Source organism: Haliotis cracherodii, unplaced genomic scaffold (genome assembly GCF_022045235.1).
Source record: "Haliotis cracherodii isolate W230 unplaced genomic scaffold, xgHalCrac1.p SCAF_7, whole genome shotgun sequence".
In the NCBI taxonomy this organism is placed as follows: Eukaryota; Metazoa; Mollusca; class Gastropoda; order Lepetellida; family Haliotidae; genus Haliotis; species Haliotis cracherodii.
The window spans coordinates 22,784,770-22,808,425 of NW_027266330.1; the positions used below are offsets into that span (position 1 = coordinate 22,784,770).

The following is a 23,656-nucleotide window of genomic DNA, read 5'->3' on the forward strand; positions in this document are numbered from 1 at the left end:
GGGAATGTCTGTTCGACAAATATTGAGCGATATCAGATCTTCCATACAAAACGTATTGGCCACATTCCATTATTTTGAGTGACTGTGCAAACCCGAGCAGACATTCTGACTGGTATGCATAAAGAACCAGATCAACAAGGGTGGGTAGGTTACTTTGTTTGTTGTTTAACGCCGCACTCAGCAATATTCCAGCTATATGACGGCGGTCTGTAAATAATCGAGTTTGGACCAAACAATCCAGTGATTGATATCATGAGCATCGATCCACGCAATTGGGATCGATGACATGCATCAACCAAGTCAGCGAGCCTGACCACCCGATCCCGTTACTCGCCTTTTACGACAAGCATAGTCGCCTTTTACGGCAAGCATCTGTTTCTGAAGACCTATTCTACCCCGGATCTTCACGGGGCAATGAGACGAGGTAGAAGTACTCACCCTGAATGTGTGACGCTTAGTGTTAGACATCTTTTGTGTATTACCATCATTTCAAAGTAATTTTAAAGATTTGTCGAATATGTGCTGAAGTTAACTGCAGGATGCTGTGTACTGTAACAATCAGTCAAGATCAAAAGTCAATATATTTAGCGTGCATTCCTTCCTTTTGGTCACTCGGTTGTGTTGTAGCGAGAGTAATCTCTCACATACATGCAGTCAAAGAATGTTCCTAAATGATGATAAAGAACGGGTGTGTATTTATCATTCGCAAGGAAATTCCCAGGGATTTCCCCAGGAATGTGGAAGTAGCTGCAGCTAGATCACCAGTATTAAGATCAAGTCTATGAAAGACATTTAGAAGTGATACACGTAAGAAAGAAAATTTATGGATGTCAACTTCTTTATTATGAGGAACACAACATTTCGGAGTATATGCTTACTCCTCAGCACCATATACTCACCTGATGAAGAAGTAACCATATACTCCGAAACGTTGTGTTTCTCATAATAAAGAAGTTGACATCCATAAATTCTCTTCCCTCAGTATATACATCATTTCCTAAAAATGGAACTTCAAAATATGTCTTTCATATTCTTATAAACGTCCATTATCCCGCTGGAAATATAAAGAATTAATACGACGTAAAAAATTAACACGACATTCACCATTGTCTAGCCATATTAGTATGCAAATGAGGCATTTTACATTTAACATCCCACCTCATGATGACATTATAACAACATTTTTTGCCATTTCGTCGGTAAATGCAGCCTCGACAAAAAGAGAATAATATCAGACATTAGCGGTAAATGAGAATGACATGGATAGAGACAATCAACATGTTTCGCCCTCGGCAACAGAGACGAAGCCATGGAAAATATTAACACCATTTCCGTGATAATGTTTGGCCAATGCAATTATTCTTGGAACATTTTTTTAACGTTTGCCAATTGTCATTTCGAGAAACTTCCTTGCGGAGGGTTTGAGCAACTAAAACTATGTTCTGATTGGAATCAAGAAAGATGATCTTTCTCATAAACTGCATCCTCTTGCAGTGATGCTGCTTCCAGATCAAATGATGCGACATCAGAAACTTGTTCGTCAGTTTCATTATCGGATTTTCTAAATTTACAGTTACATTCATTTTCATGTGCTCCAAATTCTTAGCGGTAAATAATTCACTTGAGACAACTGATGTTATGCTTGATTCGTGTTTGATTATTTCTTCACGATTGTATACAGTACAAGAGAAGAGAGAAGAGATACTTTTTTCTGATTCCCATTAAACATATGTGTCAACGCCACGACAATGAACCAGAAAATATGAGATAAATTGGAATTCGGCTCGTTGTTTTTCAATGGTGACATAAGGATACTAGACATCCTCCAAAACGGCACATGATAACAGTTGCACAAACGTGTAGGAGATGCGTATTTATAACACATGACCGCTTATTGTTCATAAATTCATATTTCCTTTTTTCAATATCTTAAAAGTGGAAAACAAATTATTCGTCACCGAAATAAGGTTCTTTATTCACGAATAACGGTAACTACTCTCGATTGTACAGATGTTGGGTATATTAGTGGCATTTACAATATATTTTTTACGTTGCCTTATAGATAGTCACCGAGTGCTCATTTCAAGGTCTGATTAATCCTCAAACGAAGCTTATACTAACGTGCTATTCAAAACACCACGGGGTTTTCTGTCCACATGTCCTTGGACAACAGTAACTGGCGTCGTGGGCAAGCAGGAAATCCAGGGTCAGGTATTAGATATAAAGGCCAGAAAATAACCAGTTTCGACTAGCCCACGAAACAGATTCCAATCAAAATAGCCTTGACAATAATATAAATGGATCACTGAAAATCAGTGATAACACCAGGTGTTCGCGAAAAGGGTAAGCATGACCTACGACGTCACGAGTCACATTAAATTGATGGCTTTTTTGGTGGTGTCATCACTATTTAAAAGGGATTCATAACCACATGCTTATGGTATAGTTCCGCCATTCTTGAGAAATCCCAAAGCAGAATCGATTGTGCGGGTTCGACCATTTCATGAGCATGAGTTTATGAATGACTATCAAACATTGATGACACCAGGTGTTCGCGAAATGGTTAGCGTACCCTGCCCCATCGGTGGCATTCGTCACAAATACGTGCAGGGCAAGTCAATTGTTTTCCTGCAAAAACACGGGAACATGTTGAACACGTCAAAATAGGGAACTGCATCGACTACTAGTATTTGCATCGGACCAAAAACCGATGTTCATCTCTTCCACTTTAGGCGCGATCGTTCGGCCACTGCGTTTATCTGCGTTGCCCAGCTACATCTGTAGTGAACAACTCACTAGACACTTCATTCTCAAAAATAACGTCGTCCAATTTACGACGTCATCGAGTTGCGAGCGCATGTTCGAATCTCCAGAAATACCGTCATGATAGAACAATGTTTTATCGTGAAATAAATCACGCTTCGTTCTTCATTGTTTTTTTGGTGATTTATAGCGTATCTATCTTATATTTTATAACAATGAACTGATGTTGAAGGGGGATGTTCTTTAATCATCAACTTCGCTAGTCCCGTGAAGATCCGGGGTAGAATAGGTCTTCAGCAACCGTTAAACTGTTGCCGTTAAAGGCGACTAACGGAATCGGGTGGTCAGACTTGCTGTCTTGGTTGATGCATGTCATCGTATTCCAGTTCCGTAAATTGATGCTCATGATATCAATCACAGGATTGTCAGGTCCAGACGCGATTATTTACAGATCGCCGTCATATAGATGGAATATTGTTTAGTGGGGCGTTACACAACAAACGAACAAACAAAAATCAAATTTGCTATGAAAGCGAAAAGCTTTTAACAATCGATGGTTACGTCTACGAACGTCAACGTCCTTGTATCAATTATTAATTAGTATAAACAACTAACGAAAAGAAATATGCTAAATGTTTTGTTGTGAGAAAAGTGGTCTACTTCTTCAGCTGAAGACCATTTAATTTAAATGTTTAAAGATAAAACCGAATAAACCTGGTTAATTGTTCGTGACGATCGACATTATTTCGATTTGTCGGTAGTTCGAGACGGGTGAGGTAACGCCACCATATAGTGCCATTGTGAATTATGTTGGTACAATACTTTGCTATCAAGTTAACTGAAGTTATGGTGTTTTATTGTCCAAAATAAAGTTTATATGCAATAGTTTCTTTTTTAACTCCGCACTCAGCAATATTACAGCAGATCAGGGACAAGAGGTGGCCCAGTGACCTAAGGCGCCGCAATTTGCTGTGGAGAGTTGCGTCCCTTGGGCACACCAGAAACCTATGATCGTGGGTTCGAATTCCGGGTCGCCCCGATAATGTCTTTCGGTTCGTCAGAACCATCCCCGTTCTCGTGGGTATCACCAAAATGGTAAACGTCTAAGACCTCCATCACTTCGGGTTTTCCTCCCACATCAAGCTGACACGCCGTGATGGGACAAAAATACTGTTCAAAGCGGCGTTAAACCCAACTCATTCGCTCATTCAACAGATCATATACAGATCTCCAACATTCGCCCTGATTATGATCCTCGGTTTGTCCTTGTCAGCATCCTATAATGGTGGGTTGGAATCCGAAATTCGCCCTGAACGTGTTTCTAGTTTTGTCAGCACAATGCCCGTTCTCGACGGTTTTACCAAAGTGGAGTGAGTGAGTGAGTATGGTTTTACGCCGCTTTTAGCAATATTCCAGCAATATCACGACGGGGAACACCAGAAATGGGCTTCACACATTGTACCCATGTCGGGAATCGAACCCGAGTCTTAGGCGTTAACCACTTGGCTACCCGACCGCCCCTACCAAAGTGGAAAATATCTGAGACCTGTATCACTTCGTTCGTCTGTCTTCCACATCAAGCTGCCACGTTGTCATGTAACTGAAACACTGTTCAATGCAACGTTAAGCCCAACTCACTCATACGATCAATACTTCAAAATGTAAAAACTCAACAAAATCCTGCAGAAATGTCCTACATGTCCTACCCCTGTTAATGAAGAACACTAAAGTTTCCAGTTAAAGCTAACATGCATTTCCTGGGGCTGTTGTTGAACTCAAGTACCGGGTATGCATCTGTTAATATCCCAAGCTTCCCATCAGATCTACTGGACTATTCCATCACTGAAGCGAACACGAACCTACTAAAGTGTGAACGAACCAAACCCATAAAGTACCCTGTGGGGGACGGCGTCAGTCGTGCAGGTTCGGGAAGCTGGTAGGAAGGATTGCAACACAAAAGCTTCCACATTCATGTTTGATTCGTTGCACATGGAAATTGAACTGGATTTGCTAAACTGAACGTGAGAGTTTGTCCCGTGGGAATGCCTCAACAGTCAATGGAGGGAAATTGTTTGTTACGATAGATAATTGTCTGGGAATTTTTTCGCTGCGGAGACAGAAACATCCTTGGGGCTGAGTGACACTTTTCGTTATCTGGAACGAAAATTACTCAGAATGGAATATTGTACATTGAGTGTTCGGTTTAGAAAATAATACGGTGTCACAAATGGGTGTCCGTATATTGACTGTCGAGTCCAACACTTTCCTTCTTCTACTTATTGAATTACATTAGCATAACAAACACCAACGCGTTTTCATTTAAATAACGTAATGGAAAGTTTTACTTGCTCTGACATGCTTCTTAAACATTGTTTCGTTTTCCATAACTTTACAATTATAGCATACATATGTATGGCATTTTGAATGTTCTGGGAAAGTCTCCTTAAGGCTATCTGTTAACATGCAAAGTCAGTCAGAAGACTGATAAAATATCATCCATATTCGCTGAATTTCAGATTCAAAAGCTATCAAAAACACAAAAAGAAGTCTTGAAATAACCTCTTATTCCTAACACGTCTGAAGTTCACCTTCTTAAAACCTGAAGCATTTCCCAATCTCTCTTTTCGGACGTTCTTTAATCACAATCAAATTAATCACAGGCTAAGTACGTAACATATTAGACATTCTTGTTATGCAAATTAAGTGATCCAGGTAATCTTTAATAAAGCTGGCATGTCAGTAATATCATATTGTAAGCTATCAAAATAATGTCAAAACTAATAACCTGTTATATCATATGATATTATAATGATATTCCATATTCTGCAGATACGGTATTTTATTCAATTCAAGGTAGTTTTACAGAGTGTTGTCATGATCGTAAAGTTTGAAAATGGTTGCCTTGGTCGTATTTCCCATGTGGTGAAGATCAGCCTGCAACACGTGAGATGGACGTGTTTGTATTGATTGTTACAACTGTGACCCCTCCCAGTTCTTTAAAGGCCGCGTTCGGGCTGTATTTCCATTCATACAAAATGCTGTATAAATCTCATGAGACCACCACCGTTACGCAAGTCAAAACCAGCACGTAACCCCGGTACATCCATTTTGACACGGAACCAGCCACTCAAGTGAAAAAAGAAACAATCGAAACATCAACGGGATATATTCAAATCCTTCTTGGGTGGGGTACCGCCGTCTGACAACATAAGACTCTTGTCGGGACACTGACTCCTCTGTAAATATGCTTCTTCAAAGCATGTCCCTTAAGGTGCTCTAGTTTTTTCGTTGACACGTGTATTTCTTAACGCCGATGATGTATGTCTGGTGCATTCGTTCTTCTTTTACTTATCACTGATGAAAACGAAATGAGCAGTTAATACTCTTAGATGGCATCAACGGCGACTCCTTAATTCCTGAAGCCTTCTCCTGCTATTTCTGAGTGGGCGACGTTACACACTGTCGTCATGCTACTCGGCCTAATCACCGTGACGGGAATAACATTAATCAATCAAACGTCACAATATTAATATACCCGCTAGGAAGTGTATGCCTCGTGTTGGGCTGTAACTTGTCACCGATACCTACGATATCATCGATATTTAAGTACACACGATGCTTGAATCGTCAGTTTGTGAGATCGCTATACGCTATAAATAGAACAGGAACTTAAAGAGTTACCTCCCGTAATGGCGGAAGTAGCATAGCGCCACCTGTAGGCATGACCGAACACGAGGACGTTGTGGCTCGGGACTCTCCGACTAAGTGTTAAATTTAATAACCATCCCTTCATTTAAAACTGTTTTATCCTTGCGGCTTTATTTGTAACAGTTTTTCACATAACAATAAATAAATGTTTAAAGAAAGACGTTTTAAAGCTATATCTTAGTGATTTCATAATTTCTTACTAATTAATGTGGTGTATCGTGATACCAGTAGTATCGTCAGTCCGTATCGTGATACGAATCGTATCGCAAGATACCAGGCGATACTCAGCTCCAGCTTCGTCTCCTGGTCACAGGGTCGTGTCCGGAACAATAAATACAGTTTTGTACTCACATTTAGTGTGTGTGTGTGTGTGTGTGTGTGTGTGTGTGTGTGTGTGTGTGTGTGTGTGTGTGTGTGTAGGGGGCGGGGTTGCGTGTGCAGTGACACAATTTAATCGTGATTGTTACAGCTTTTAGGGTAATGGAATGTAAGTGGCCTGCTTGATATATATAATGCGCCACATCCACACCGTAGAGCCTGCTAAAGGCGCATATTATCACCCGGGTCAATGGATCACTGTGCACTCGAATTTCAAACTCAGCTCCCCGGGGAGTATACAACCTAAGCTGCCCGTGGGGCCCTAGAAGGTTAACAGTCACATAATCATCTAATCCCACTGGTCGCCCATTCACTGCTGGTGAGCAGTGGCACATGTGAACAAAGTCACTTGCCTAAGGAGACACCACATATGTACAATGTGTTTCAGTGTAGGACTGGAGCTAAACTCCCTTGAGTCAAGCTGCCGACTCGTGACAGTAAACAATATCCCAGTGTTGTTCTCTGGAAGCAGGTTAATTAGTCCATTAAAGAGCTTGTCCCACCTGAGTTGGAATCAATACTATTAGACACATCCATTGTCGTATATGTCAACACCTGTAATAAAACCAGACTTAGTCGATGTGAGAAGCCGTGTTCAAGGCACAGTGAATTCCACTGCCGATGGTGTAGCCGTGCCTGAAGGAGTAGGTTGCCGTCCCTGATGGCGAACATCGTAGCATCCTTGATGCCGTCTCCAACTGACGTCGCTGATGCTATAAGCCAGACGCTGTGGACCTTAGCTATTACATTCATGTTTAACATTAAAATTGATTATGGTTGAAAAATATGCTTGGTAACAAGCGATAATCATTGACGTTAGTCATTAAAACTGATATCTGACAAGTATAAAACAGTATTTATTAATAACAAACAAGAACAGCTAGTTATAGTGGTTACAAATAGTTAATCAAACGCTTTGTCAAACACATTGGTAACACCTGTTGTTATAGCTGGTTTCAAGTGATCCATTCATATAATTTTCACACAATTTTGCCATTTTACGCCCGATGGAATCTGTTTCGTCAGATAATCAGACTGGTTATTCTCAGGCATTGTCGTCTTGTATTTACAAATACAGCTATTACAAAGAAATGTCAAAAATAGAATTCTCCAAGGTGTTTTCCTAAGAGAGTGAATGTGTTGTGTAAGACAGCCCTTTGAATGGTACAATTTGTCTTTGTAATGTTGAAGCAAACGTTAAAGTGGCTCAGTGCTCCAGGCTTCCTTATATGGGTTCGTGGTAAAAACTGTAACCTTATATCCTGGAACATGAAGCAAACCAAAGGCCAAACTTCCCAAGGACGCTGTGAATCGTCATTCATCCTGGATGATAAACGTACCTTCACTGATAGGAGTTTCAAAGCCATCAATCATACGTTGATTTGACAGTTAATTGTAAATTGTTCCTATTGACATATTTCCATCCTCCACCAATGAGTGTATAACTAGTTTCCTGTGCCTTATAGTTAAAAGTCAAACAACAAAGTGTCCATGTTCACGACTTGTTCATGTAGGTCAAGACGGATTCCGCCCCCAAACAATCACAAGGAATGAACCAGAAGAAGGATGCAAAGATATACAATGATCGCTTTACAATGATCGTCACTGGAAGTCTTTGAGCCACGTCGTAAAACGCATTCAGCCAGAGTCTTAGGCACTGAATTGTTTTCAATAGCTAGCGTAATGTCGTGCACATCCAGACCCTCCACAGATCCATGTCCCTCAAGCAGGATGAACAACACAGCAAAGTAGCCGATCCCCTGTGCTTCGCTGGGCATGGTGCACGTAAAGAGATTCTCTGTCTCGCAATTCCCAAACTAATTACAAGGAAGGAGTGAAAGGTAAACTACCACCTTGCAGCACTCCACGCTGTGAAGTTAAATCGATGGCGCGCGGTGCATTGAGTGAACTCTTACGTATATTGGGCAACTTCGACGTCAGTACATTTAGGCGTTTCAACGACTTTAGCAACAACTTGGCCGAATCAAATCAATTACTAAGGAGGCTAATCGTAAACAGAAACCTGCTTTTTAGAGCTTATTTTCGTTAGCTGATTGCATGTTTGTGAAGTCGTCATGTCTAAATCTCAAACTAGAAACAAGAGAGAAGTGGCATTTAATCAGTGTAAGCCCACGTGGCTTCTAAACTTTGAATTCTTTGCAAGGTTTCTTATTACTGAATTATGTATTATTCGTGAAAAATTTGAAGGTATATTGATTATAGCAAGAGGTTATGCACCCGGAGGCATATTATGTCAAAATTATTTATTTGCTTTTTTAAGTCGACGAAACAGTTTAATATTGAAGTTTTTACAATTGGTAGACAAAACATCATTATAATCTGTTTTGTCTTAAGCGTTTATCAATTTGTAATAACAGAATGATATTTGGCTATATTGACAATATATCAAATCTATAAGAGGGTTAAGGGAATCCTGTTTTCTTGAGCTATTGTCATCATGTATTGATAGGCTAATGCTGATATTTATAATTAGTGTGTGACATCCCTGTGATTTCACCTGGGTAAGATTGCATTTGTGACCATTGTCAATGTTTAAAATATTTAGTTTCTCCGACACCGAATATATGCCGAAGTTGATGATTTAGACCATACTGTGATGACGTCCGCAGTTAATGAACACAGAATACTAATATCATGCAATATCATGAACTTGCAGCGTGACGTTAAACATTCATACAGTATGTCAGACATTTTCATTGCCCATGACGACAACCGTCATATAGTTGGAATATGTGAGTGTGACGTTACACAACAACAAACAAAACATTGCCCTTGACACCCGTCATGATTATGAAAAGGAAGATGAGAAGTAATGTGCTACGGTAATACCTTTTTCAAGATTTTGTATTCCACAAAAGGTTCAAAGGGTGTTGCATGATGAAAGTGAAAATAAAATTATGCGTTGGGGGGACTTCATACCCATATACCTCTAACAAGAAAAAAAACAAATAAAAACTTAAAAGAAAATTCTTTCACGATTCATTCACTATGACATTGATCTGCTCAGGACAAGAAAGCGGTACTCACCAGCAAATATAATTTGTATATTCATTGTTAATAATTGTTTACACAATTGTTTAAAGTAGTGCATCTACTTTGTTGGAAAATGCACTTGAGTTATATTTATTCAAAATCATTGAATATATGTTGCATGACTCGAGACTGACGATATACGATAAACCATTTCCATACTCATACAAAAGTTTACTAAAATCGGGGTCGATTGAATCATAATCATGTGCTTAAGAATCACTATCAAATAGTGATGATGCCACGTCTTCGTGGAGCCTACCGGTGTCAACCGTCACAAACACATGTAAAGGCAAATCAACTGTTCACCGAAGAAAACATGGGAAACTATGGTACAAGTCAAAATAGAGAATTGCTTCGGACATCATTTTTGTCACTGACGTGTCAAGTTTGGAAATATCTTCACATGTCGACTATAAAACCTTTCGAAAGCTCTAATGAGGCTTGCGACTGCTGTGCCCTTTATCAATGTAAGAGAGAGAGAGAGAGAGAGAGAGAGAGAGAGAGAGAGAGAGAGAGAGAGAGAGAGAGAGAGAGAATAGTGTTTATTTTAGTGTCACATGTTATATACACTTCTTACTGAAACACGTACACAAACAATTAAATATAACATCCGACCAGATATGGCCTACGAGACACTTAGACATAAAAGCTAATTATAACATCATGATCTGGATAAGGTAAATTAAGACATATACTGACACAATGTTTAAAGTTAAGATTGGGTTATGAACACGCACGCACGCACGCACGCACACGCACACGCACATGCCAAATTACTTATAAAGTCATGCACGCAATCTAACACAGACACGTAGACACCCACACACCCACCCCACACCCACCACACACCATACCACATACACGCACACACACACACACAAATACATATTATATTGGCAGTGTCACACGGCAGCCTCCATTAACTCATCTAGCAGATATGTAAAACATATACTCAACACCCCCGTGTAATCAACTTCAAATGACGGTCCGACTGCTAACAATTGTGGTGCATAAACAGTTAATAAATACACGTTCATCAGGCTGGAAACTGTATTATAAGTTAACGTAAACATGTCTGACTTTCATGTTATGAAAGAGTATTCTTATAGAATGTGTAATCTGTTTATCAGCATTCTGTTCAAGGTGACACCTGCTCAGCCAATTGTGAAGCTACGAGAAAATAAACTGACTTATTATCGTGAAAATGAAAGCTACAAAACCATTCCATATTCATAAGAAATCTCTGCCATGATTCCCACTATATCATGAACATGTTTTTTTATTATGAATCGCGATCTAATAGCTTACAAAGGCTCACTCGTTGAAGGCTTACACTCTTTTCCCGTTTAGCAATATTCAGTCATATCACGATGGCAAATACCATGAACAGATCTGGACCATTGGTCCAAGGTGGGGAATCGTAGAGTCTTCAGCGTGGTGAACGAACGCTATAACCTCTTAACTATACAGCTGCCTATTAACGTTCTGATTGAATCCAGATGTTCATGAAAAGAGTTTGTTTCTCATCCATGTAATCCTGTTCCAAATTATTATAAAAATGAAATATTAAGAAGGGATAATAAAAAAAATAACCGGTCTGTTATATGCCCATTAAATCATTTACAATATTTGATTGGATATATATGATAACAATCTGTTTGGCGATTTTGAGTGAGGATCATAGAGAATGGCAAGCACAGAAAAGGATCATCAAGTTCCATTTCGAGAGTGTCTTTTGTGTACAGACATGGAAGGGAAACTCTCGACACTCCCATACACTCACAAGCACACGTACAGAGACATACATACACTGTCATGTACACATACGCACACTGTGTTCACTCTGCCTTCCTATATGATAGCCATTACCTTTGCCATTTGCAATGTTCTGAATCTCTGTTGATCACGCAATTCCTCAAAAAAACGTCATCATTAAAAATATCAAATATCCTTCACGTACATTGCGTTTAAGGATATGGCACACAGTCAAATAGATCTTATTTAAAAGGCAATTTGTCTTAATCAACACATGCACACGCCAAGGTGTGCGTATTAGAGCTGATTAATATATGTATATTTCAGTTCCTGTAGTCGAATTAGAATGTCACACCTTGGAAACAGTATCATCAACTTCCTTCCAAACTAGTATCCATTTAGCTGACCTGTTCAACAAGCGACCAGCCCCCACAGCTGCAATTTGCATCCTCTCCTGGCTAATGAGGTTGTGTTGATTTGAAAGCAATTATCAAGAAGCGTGCTCTGGAAATGAGACGCAGTAGTGTGCCTTATGCTGGTCTAAAGCCACCCTCGGGGGGACTGCAGCTATCATTTTCAGATTTAGATAAATATATTGACCCCTTCTTTGTATAGGTAAAGTAGATAATAACGAGGACTGCGATGAGTCTGTTGATAGCCATAAGGATAATCGAATTATCATTCCTTTTCATGTTTACTTTAGAAATATAAAAGAAATTAGTGTAATGGATGTGTAGAGGACATCCAGATACGGAACGGATTGTAGATAAACTGTATTGGAAAATCAGTGTGTATCGCTACACTGGATGCGGTTCATCAGCTGTTGGTCAGCCGGAGGTTGTTAATGACAGAGAACACATCTGCCTAATGTGGGGATCCTGTGTTCAGGTCAGGTCAGATGAAATGGGCTTCAACGTTATTGCACTTATATAGCAACGTCCATGCGCCTCTGTGTGTGTGTGTGTCTGTCTGTCTGTGTGTTTGTCTGCCTCCGCTAGTCCGGTTTTATAGTGGATGCCCACTGAGGTACCATACCGCAGTTTAATGGATACCCAACTCAGACAGAGTATACTGACTCTGTGCTGACCAGCTGTTAAATCCCCCTAATTTCGAGTGTCAGGCAGGGTCACTACAAATACTATCCTTTAACGTCTTTTGGTATGACGCGGCTGGGATGGAACCACCTACCACTATCCACTAGACCAATGATGCGGTCGATTATTCAGGACACCAAAATACATATTCTATGTAAAACAAGTGGGGGATATTTTGTCCTTGGTAAAACTGGCAATGACAGTAAGTGAAACATGTGGCAACAACATTTCCGAAGAAATCAAGCTCCCAAATGCAACATTCTTATATCCATCAAGCACGTGACCTCGGAAAGCACGTGCAATGGGTGTAATGCCTGATTTACTATTGTCAGTCAGACTCGGTTGAGAGCAGAAGCATATTGTTTTCTCGGAACCAACCGTTCAAAGACATTTTATCAAACGCATTTGATAATTAAGAAGGCAACAGCATTGATCATGCGACGCTATGGGGTGGTATCACTATGACTGGCCGAACTGCGCTCCTTATTGTCCATGGAAGAGTCACAGGTCAATACTATTAGGACAACATCATCGCACCATTCTTGGTGCCATTTGGCAACGTTTCATCTTTCAAGATGATAATCTTTCAATCCTCCAACAGCAAAACATCCATGCCATGCCATGGGCAGCACTCAGTCCTGACATTTCCCCCTTTGAGCTAGTCTGGGACGTCATTGGCAGACGTGTACGTCAACGTCAAAATTCACCCACCACACTCAAAGAACTCGGTGCTGCTCTCACTGATGAGTGGAACAACATGAGTCAAGTTGACATTGGTCGACCCATCAGAAGATGCCTTGAAGAATTCGTACATGTCTGGCTAACAGAGGTTGTTTTACCCGATATCAGTAAAGTTGGCTGCAAAATGCATGTTTCGAATTTAAGGTTACACACAACCAAATGTTTTCCCATAAGCATTCAACAGCTATTACCTGTACGTGTGTGCACAGTTTGGCCTGAGAGCAGCAATAAAAACAAAAAAATGACTAGCTTAGCTAGCTCCTTTTCCGCGTACAGGAAGCTAAACACACCATCCCCTGTTCCGCTCCAAATATCACCTACTTAGAAAAAGCTGTGGTCACATTCAGCATAAGTCATCATGTTGAAAAAGACAGTACTAAATATAGAAAAACATGGTAAGTTTTAATAACTGGATGGATGTAAATTTAAAAGACATAAAAATCTTACACAATATCCTCCAATCACAGCCTGCAGATATCACTCGATCTGCACTGAAGGCTATGAAAACTGCACTGTCCCAACTGGTTCTGATCTGGTGGAGTAGAACCTTAACCCTCGACCTCTATAAAGACCGCCATCTCATCAGATCCCCACATTGCCAATACAATATACATGTACACTCCATTTATCATTATGCTGCAGACACTCAGCTAGACCTATTGCAAGTCAACGTACTTGCTTGAAACCAAGGCGTCATATCTGACAATACAATACTAAATGTGTCTACCTATCTCTATATATCTTTATCTTGCAGACACTCAACGAGTATCATTGCTACACATCGTAATTAATAGTCACACAATAAGGTTGGTCTGTTGGTTCTTTGCTAGCCAAATCTAGCCTCTGTGCTTAATTACCTTACCAAATCTTTCAGACAATCGCATTAAATTGTTCCACACGGAATATCTGTCGTCAAGGGATGATCTGAAGTAAATATCAAAGGTGAACTTTCACAGATAAACAGTTACCGCAACTTGCACAAAGCTCATGCTGCCTTTTATTATAAACCTCACATTCGACAAAATTTCGATTCTTTTTTCATAACTGTATTCCATAAGTTCTGATGTGTTGATCTACATGATACAAGATCGTGATGAACATGAACAAATTCAGAACAACTCACGAAGAGTATATGGCTGCATGTGCAAATAAAACGCGACTATGCTTGTCGTAAGAGGCGACTAAGGGGATCGGGTGGTCAGTCTTGCCGACTTGGCCGAGTGCGGCGTTAAACAACAAACCAACCAACCAACATATGTAAATATGGATAAATGTGTAAATATGGTACATGTATGGATAAATGTGTAAATATGGTACATTTATGGATAAATGTGTAAATATGGTACATTTATGGATAAATGTGTAAGTATGGTACATCTATGGATAAATGTGTAAGTATGGTACATCTATGGATAAATGTGTAAGTATGGTACATTTATGGATAAATGTGTAAATATGGTACATCTATGGATAAATGTGTAAATATGGTACATCTATGGATAAATGTGTACGTATGGTACATTTATGGATAAATGTGTAAGTATACTACATTTATGGATAAATGTGTAAATATGGTACATCTCTGGATAAATGTGTTTGTTCAAAAATACGAAAGGATTAATAAGAAATCACAGTTTTTATTGCTTGTGAGGATAAACACAGTTGATCCCATGGACAAGAATGTAAATAAAAGCAATTGTTTAAGGAAATCGATTTCTTCGGTTGTACGATTCCTACCATGGATACCATGGATAAATGGATCACTGAAAATCAGTGATGACACAAGGTGTTCGCGAAAAGGGTAAGCATGTCCTACGAAGTCACGAGTCACGTTACATCGATGGCTTCCTTTCACGAACACCTGGTGTCATCGCTGTTTGATATTGATTCATAAACACATGCTAATGATACAGTTTTTGTCGCGTTCGTATTTTATTAAAAGCCACAAAACCCTTACCATATTCTACAGAAATCTCGTTTGTGCCAATCCGACAATATCATGAGCATGTGTTTATGAATCACTATCAAATAGTGATGGCACCAGGTGTTCGCGAAAAGGTGAACGTACACTGCTCCGCCGGTGGCACCGTCACAGACACATGTAAAGTCAAGTCAGACGTTCGCCTGAACAAACACGGGAACATATGGTACAAGTCAAAATAGGTGATTGCATAGGACATCATTTTTGTCACTGATGCGTCAAATTTGGAAACCCGGTGGTGCCACCGAGCACTGCGTTTACCGATATTAGTCAGTAGGTTCTGGAAAGTGTTAGGGAGCACGGGTGGCCCTGTCGTCTAAGGCGCCGCATTTCGCTGTGCTGAGTTGCGTTCCTTGGGCACGCCAGAAATCTATGACTGTGGGTTCGAAACCCGGTTCGCCCCGATTATGTTTCTAGGTTTGTCAGCACCATACCCGTGCTCGTGGGTATTACCGAAGTGGTAAACGTCTGAGACCTGCATCACTTCGGGCTTTATTCCCACATTAAGCTGACACGCCGTGATATGACTGGAATACTGTTAAAAGCGGCGTTAAAGACATCTCACTCACTCACTCTGGAACGTGTTGTTCCAATTTACGGACGTTAACCGATAATCCTACACTTCATTTGAAACACAGCGCTTGCATTGCGATTCCTGCTTGCAATGTTATTCCTTAATATTGAGTTTACAATTGTTAAAATGACAGAGCGCAAAATGCTAAACAATATCCCTGTATCTGAAAACACACAGTATTGAAGGACTTTGCAAATGCAAAATATATCCGTCGATAACACTCTCCTTTTACGTGTAGTCGAGCAGCTGTGGAAAGAATATCGTTCAATGACGACTCTGTTACACAATCTACACACTTTGTCTCGTATGTACACAAACATGTACGTATTGATTATGTTTATCGCTACCTACCATATGATTTACTGGGAATTTTTTTTATATTATTATGTATTATGTGTTCATTTTACGTTATGTATTGCAGTTAATTTTTTAGAAAGATTTTGTATATTCGTAACAGAAGAAGAAGAAGAAGAAAAATAGTTTATTTAAGTGTCCAGCGGTGTATACATAAAATTACATCAATTTATACAGGAGGTAAAATATATTAAAAGATATACATCGCTCGGCCAGCGTGGGCCTATTAGACACTAATGTTCTTAAAAGCACTGCAAGTGCTAAAATAGTTATAGTGGACAGTGATGAATTTATTTATTAATGGTGCACAAAATACGTGATAAAAGTAAAATACTCGTAAATTTATAACAAGCATTGCCATACAATGACATGTTTTATAAAATATAAACATCTCATCGTGAACACCTGGTGTCATCACTGATTTTCAGTGCTCCATTCGTGTGGTTTTCATTCTTATGCCCAATGGAATCGGTTTCACTGAAACATGGCGGTGTGCGTAGTGTTTTCCATATGTTACCAATGATATTATTTTAAAAGTAAACAAAGTCAACGGAGGGGTTTCAGATAATATAATAAAACATTAATCTATTGTGATCCTAACAACGTCATAAAAAACGACTTTAAAGTCATCAAAAGGATGACATCACCTTCAGCTAGTAGCCAATCAACATGAACGTGTATTCCCCAGACAGATTACCGGTTCAACACTGTGGATGGCATTTACCATTGCAATTGCAATCAATATGTGCAACTGAAAATATTATGCGGAAGGTGAAAAATGTATTTTTTGGATTTGTGAATGAACCTTTTGCGTGTTCTTGAACACATCCACAACACCAAGCCAGGTTACATCACAATTACACAAGTATATACAGTAAACTATGGTTATAACGAACACGCTTATAACGAACTGACGGATATAACGAACTAACTTTTTAGTCCCGACTGTTTGCTGTAGTTATGCTGTATATATGCTTATAACGAATTACGGTTATAACGAACTAAAATTAGTAGTCCCTTTGAGTTCGTTATAACCGTAGTTTACTGTAATTAGCTTTGACATGGTCACTTTGCTGCTCGGTGGACGCTGTCCGGAGTGTCACCACAAGCTGGTGCTGCTCCGTCCATCAATTGTCTGATAAATAACAGATGCTAGCTGCTAACAATGAGGAGAATATAATCCCTTGGCTGGCCGACAGTGATATTTAATATGGTCAGCGCGACATCCCCTCACAAAGCCCCACAAAGCCAGGTGGAAGAAGGTCGAAGCAAATGATTACTGGACTCTTGTACTCAGCCACGCCGTACAGACTGTTTTAGTTCAAGAATCACCAGGATATTGATAAGTAATTGCGTTCAATTAAGTTTCACGTCGAGATACAGGGGCATTGAGGCGATGTGTGTCTGGCGTCATGTTAATTTGGTCGTTATCACTGACCAATGCAGCGATGTTATCTAGTTATCATTTAAATTCCATGATTAGAGATTGTTGGCATGTGTGGAAAATATGTTGATGATTATTCAGACACGTACTTATGAATGTTACACGTGGAACATTTTAGATAACGCGCACGTAACTTCATATCACATTGTATGCGTGTTAAAGGTTTTGACGCAGCAGTGACAACATATATGTCCGATGCAATTTCTTATTTGACCTGCACCATTAGATGTAATAATTATCATATTTGCACAATGTTCTCTGTCATCTAAAACACCCTCTGGTGAAGTTATCGCCAACAACTACAAAGCTATGCCTTGTACAACCGAAGACAAAGGGTTAACAGTGAAAATATATTCACCATTTGTTTTGCAGATAGGATAGGGAGGTACATTTGCCAGTGGCATAGCTTAATGAAATAGTCCAAATGTTGTGTGTATTGATATTCACATTAATTTTGTAAACGGTACTGTCACAATAAGTAACCCGTCTGTAAAAATTGAGAATTACACACGTCTACTCGTTTGCGAACATATGGTGTCACAGCACACTTGATATGATTCGCTGACGTCTTCTGATTTTTTGCTTGATCTTTTTAACAAGACACATGTCCCTTCCGCTTGTAATCTAGAGAGCAAAACTCTCGTGCTTACACTCCTAACACCATTTTCATTTTCAACATTTAGAGGATCTAATCTCTGTGCGTTACACGCCCATGTAAGTCTATAATTTCTGGCAAGTCTAGATTACTGCAGTGTCAGAAAATGAAGGTCTCTCGGCTCCTTTTTATTATATTTTATAACTATCATTTCACAACTGTTTTTTTCTGTAACATATGTTTATTTCAGAGACTAGAAGTTAGTCTACCGTTACCAAAGCCCAACCCTGACCCGAGAACCACAGGCTTGTCTGAAAGGATGACTACAATAGTAATTATTTCTATCTGTTACAACCTTGACGTTTCGCACTGAACGTATCAAACCTTCAATCGGTGTACCTTTCCAAATGAAATCTCGATTACCCCATTTCCCGACTAATTTATATATATAATCCCTTCGATTATACAGACGTTCCCAACATTAACCGTTCGCATTAACAGGGGTGCGGTGTATGGATCATTGTACCATGTTCTAGCCTAATATAGACACATTCCAGATGAACCACATCGGCAACAACCTTGAAATGATCCCTCCATTAGGTATGGAGTTCTAATCATCACGGTGATGCTATCATTAAAATTCATTTGCTTCATCCTACTGATTAAGGACAATTTTAGATTGACATTATACCTTCCTCGGCATTACAGAGGTAATTGTCCACCAATACTGCTTCCTCGTCAATTCCAATTACCAAATTGAGTTATTATAAATTGGAAAAGTTAAGCCTTGAGCTGCGAACTCTCTAAACGAGGCTGCGTGATGTTACCTAGACATTGATTGGATTGTTGTCACACCTTGGACTTTGATGTGTCAATTAAACAGAATATCTTCATTATCATACTTGCGTCCTGTCTCATTTGAAGGCCGGCGAAGTTGACCGTGCGAAAACATCTTTCTATATAAGTTTTCAATTTTTTTTTTTTTATCATAATATTATCTTCAAAAGAGCCAGCACTATATTTGGAGGTGTACATGTAGTTACATAGTGACAAGTCCTTCACAAGTAAAGGGTCTTAACGGTACAATAAAACACTGCAGGGAGAATAAACCATGCGGGGTGCAGCCCCGAGTGTTTTAATCTCCCTGCAGTGTTTTATTGTACGATAGACAACGACCACGAGTCGTTTATTTCTTACATGAGATGTCAACATTATTTACATCCTCTTTAAGGGTGATGATGATGATGAAATGTACAAGCTTTAACAATATTTACCCGAATTTTGATAATGATGACTCCCTGAGAAGAATCCGACCTCGGAAATGTCGGACAAGACAATTGTACGAACAGGTTTACTAAGTTTGGTGTTTCCCGCATATTCCCACAATCAAACAATGTGTTATCGTGAAATAAACCATGCTTTGTTCTTAATTGTTCTTTGCGATTTATCGCGTATCTATGCTGTATAGTGCAATGATCTTTCAAGCGACATTAAACCCCACCTCACCTCACCTCACCTCACCCAACCTCACCCAACCTCACCTCACCTCTTACCGGTACGACATGTCAGTAGCGCTGTAACGACATTCTTTTTCACGAAACGATATGGATATCAGTGGTGGGAAGTGTTACATGCTACGGAACATTTATAATCAATTGGCGTGCGTTTGTGTTTGTTGTTTTACGCCTCACTCAGCAATGTTCCAGCTACATGGCCGCGGCCTGTTACTAATCAAGTCTGGACCAATCAACTCATTGATTGATATCATGAGCAACGATCCCATAGTTGACGATGACACGCAATCAAACAAATCACCGTGTCTGACTGTCTAATCCATTAAATGGCCTCTTACGACCAGCATGTGTTTCTTGAGATTTTTTTCTACCCGGAATCCCAAAGGAACCAATTTTATTAAAGTAACCGTGTTGAGAGCACACTTGTTAACACCTTCAGGAAATAGTATGAAACAGTTCATATTCACACAGTTTATCATGCCTTTCGCCTCTATACATATTTGCACATAAACTGCCTATCAAAAGAAAGTATATACTGTTAGATTGTTGAATAGGTTTTCATACCTTGGCCAAAGGAAAGTAAATCAGTCTGAAAACGATTGTTCAAACATAACCAACATCAATGACTGTTAGAAGTTACATTTGGAGAAAAAACATCGTTTGTTTATTTCGTTTTAAACAGCGTTTTCGATGATAGCACAGAGGGTATAAAAGCAAGCGGTTGAATCCCCAATCATTACAGTTCATAAAAAGATGGGAGAAAAATGCTAAGTTTTTCAGCAGAACAGAAAGAGTTCTGTTCTGCTGAAAAACTTAGCATTTTTCTCTTTGAGTCTTTGGATGGCACTGATTGGCACAACGCAGGCCCATTTTGCAAGAACGTAAAGTGACAGTTAAAACCCAATATGTGTTTCATTGCTTTTTATTGATTCATTCATTCAAATGAAATTTATTTTGGCTTATTGTACCATAAATGATGGAACATGAAATGATGAAAAAAAATTAAATATGTACATGTTTCCTTTTCTTCTTATAAGCAGTCGAAGTCGATGTATATTTTCTTCTGATCAGTGTTTTCGTTTTGTATGTCACGATACGATGATCGTGCCAAGTATCGCGATGCATCAGTTCTCCGATTAATCGTCGCAGCCCAACGGGTCATGGCATCCTGTCTCGCGAACACCTCATGCCGTCACTGTAATGCAACATTTATTCGTATTTCTTTTGACATCAGGGGCCACGGTTGGCCCAGTCGTCTAAGGCACCGCGATTCGCTGTGCAGAGTTGCGTCCCTTGGACACGCCAGAAACCTATGATTGTGGGTTCGAATCCCGGTTTGTCAGCACCATACCCGTGCTCGTGGGTTTCACCGAAGTGGTAAACGTCTGAGACCTGTATCACTTCGGGCTTTCCTCCCACCTTAAGCTGACACGCCGTGATATAACTGGAATACTGTTAAAAGCGGCGTTAAAACCAACTCACTAACTCACTTTTGACATATTGTCATTCAGTTTGGGCTTATTTTCACTTGTGATCTTGCCTATTGCGGACGCAGAGACAGTGAGTGAAACAAACAAACGAATACCTATTCCAGGGTGTGATTGAGTGTGGGTTTGGGATGAGGGTGTGAGTGAGTGATTTGGAACCTAAGGCCTATTCCTCCATGGAATCACAAAGATGCTAACGGCTTCATCAGTTTTTCAGCTAATACGTCCAAGAAGTGCTTTGCATAACGGTCCAATTTCAATGTTCGATCAAGTTTCGGCGTTCCCAGTTTAATGAACGATTGAGCCATACATATTTCGAGATGAAATTGCTGTTACATAGCTATGTACATTTAACGGACACGGGAACACTAGGCGCACATCATGCAAACGGTACAGATCATCCAGCTTTGAAGCTAAGGAGTCCTCTGAAGAACGTCTTCCCGTCAGTCTGTAAATATTATCTTGGTCGTGTGAAGTAGTATGCGTTCGTGAATTAATTATTCGACCATACAGTGTAAAACAAGCAATATGTCCTTTTATGAAAAACTTGACACAGGACGTCAAACATTGTTTTAAGGACGTTATTAATTATCGGCTTCTCTTTGATAACTTTCTTGTGGGAAATCAAAGCACTTGTTTGTATCCAACTATTCACAGTTATGAATACACAAGTGGTCAAAAGTGGTCAACATGGTTATATCCATAGTTATCGTTGGGAACGTTGGTCACATTTGGTTATAGTAGTACTGAGCTGTTATAACAGTTGCATCAGTAGTAGTAGTAGACGTTGCACCAGTAGTATTTGTAATAGTAGTAGTAGTAATAGTAGTAGTAGTAGTAGTGGTGGTGGTTGTGGTTGTGGTGGATGCGGTGGTGATGGTGGTAGTTTTATCAGTGCTGGTAGTGGTAGTAGCAGTGGTCGTAGTGGTACTAGTAGGATTAGAAGTTGTAGTGGCAGCAGTAGTAGTGGCAGCAGTAGTAGTAGCAGCTGCAGCAGCAACAGTAGTAGTAGAAGTAGTAGTAGTAGTAGTAGTAGTAGTAGTAGTAGTAGTAGTTCTGGCATCAGACACCAGTAGTTACACTGTTATTATTAGATTGATTGAGTTGGGTTTAAAGCCGCTTTTAACAGTATTCCAGTTATATCGCAGCGTGTCAGCTTAATGTGGGAGGAAAGCCCGAAGTGATGCAGGTCTCAGACGTTTACCACTTCGGTGAAACCCACGAGCACGGGTATGGTGCTGACAAACCTAGAAACACAATCGGGGGGAACCGGGATTCGAACCCACAATCATAGGTTTCTGGCGTGCCCAAGGGACGCAACTCTGCACAGCGAATTGCGGCACCTTCGACGACTGGGCCACCCGTGCCCTCGTTATAATTAGAAATCCAGCAGCAGGAGAATGAAGCCATGGGCAGGTGGAAGCGGAATGGCATAAGACGTACATCTAGCTGTTGATAAAAATTAGAGAACAACGTCTTTTGTTGCAATGACGGTGAGGATGGAAATTAAATTGTCAGCACATACTATGATGGGGAACGTCCACTCATACATCCGACCTTCCATGCAAACAGCCATCCTTTCACCCATATACCTACGCATCCATCTGACATCTATCCACCATCCATCTGTCCATCTAGCAATCTATCCACACATGTATCTTGTCATTCACCTATCACTCAATGTGTCTATCTTATCCTCCAAAGATTGCCGCGGCAATGCATACATACATCTGACTGAGTCAGTTGTCTAGGGTTACCCACACTGGCCCCTTCTGTCAAATCACCATCCATGCACTTGTAATATTGCCATTATTATTCTACATCCTTCTACCAACATGTGCATGTTTGCTCTTGCAGACATAACAGCATTTTCTCACAGACTGAGAAAGACCTAGTCTCTTTTCTCCACTGGGCACAATATGCCTGCTACCACACGTCATTAAAAGCCAATTCCAATGGTCTACGTGCTTCCATTGTCGTCTTCCAGGTTTATTATAAAAAGCAACAACTTATTATCCTCATTTGTTGACTTTTAAAGAAAAAACAATCTATCCATGTTTTTATTACGAGAACTATTTCACAAAAGTATCCAGTCCACTTTGGACTTTTCATGAAGGAAATGACAAGAATAGAGGTCCCATCAACTCTTGTGTTTATAAGCCGAATAGGCTGCTCTCACTGCCGTCGACATGTTTAACAAGACCAGAAAACTAA

At 39.9% G+C, this 23,656-nt stretch overlaps 1 protein-coding gene across 1 annotated transcript in view; it reads left to right on the forward strand.

The window, feature by feature from the left end:
• The window catches only part of LOC139448282 (cyclic AMP-inducible protein BP74-like), a 56,470-nt gene that overhangs the window by 11,751 nt on the left and 21,063 nt on the right, over nt 1–23,656 (forward strand). The gene's annotated exons all lie outside the window — the stretch shown is intronic.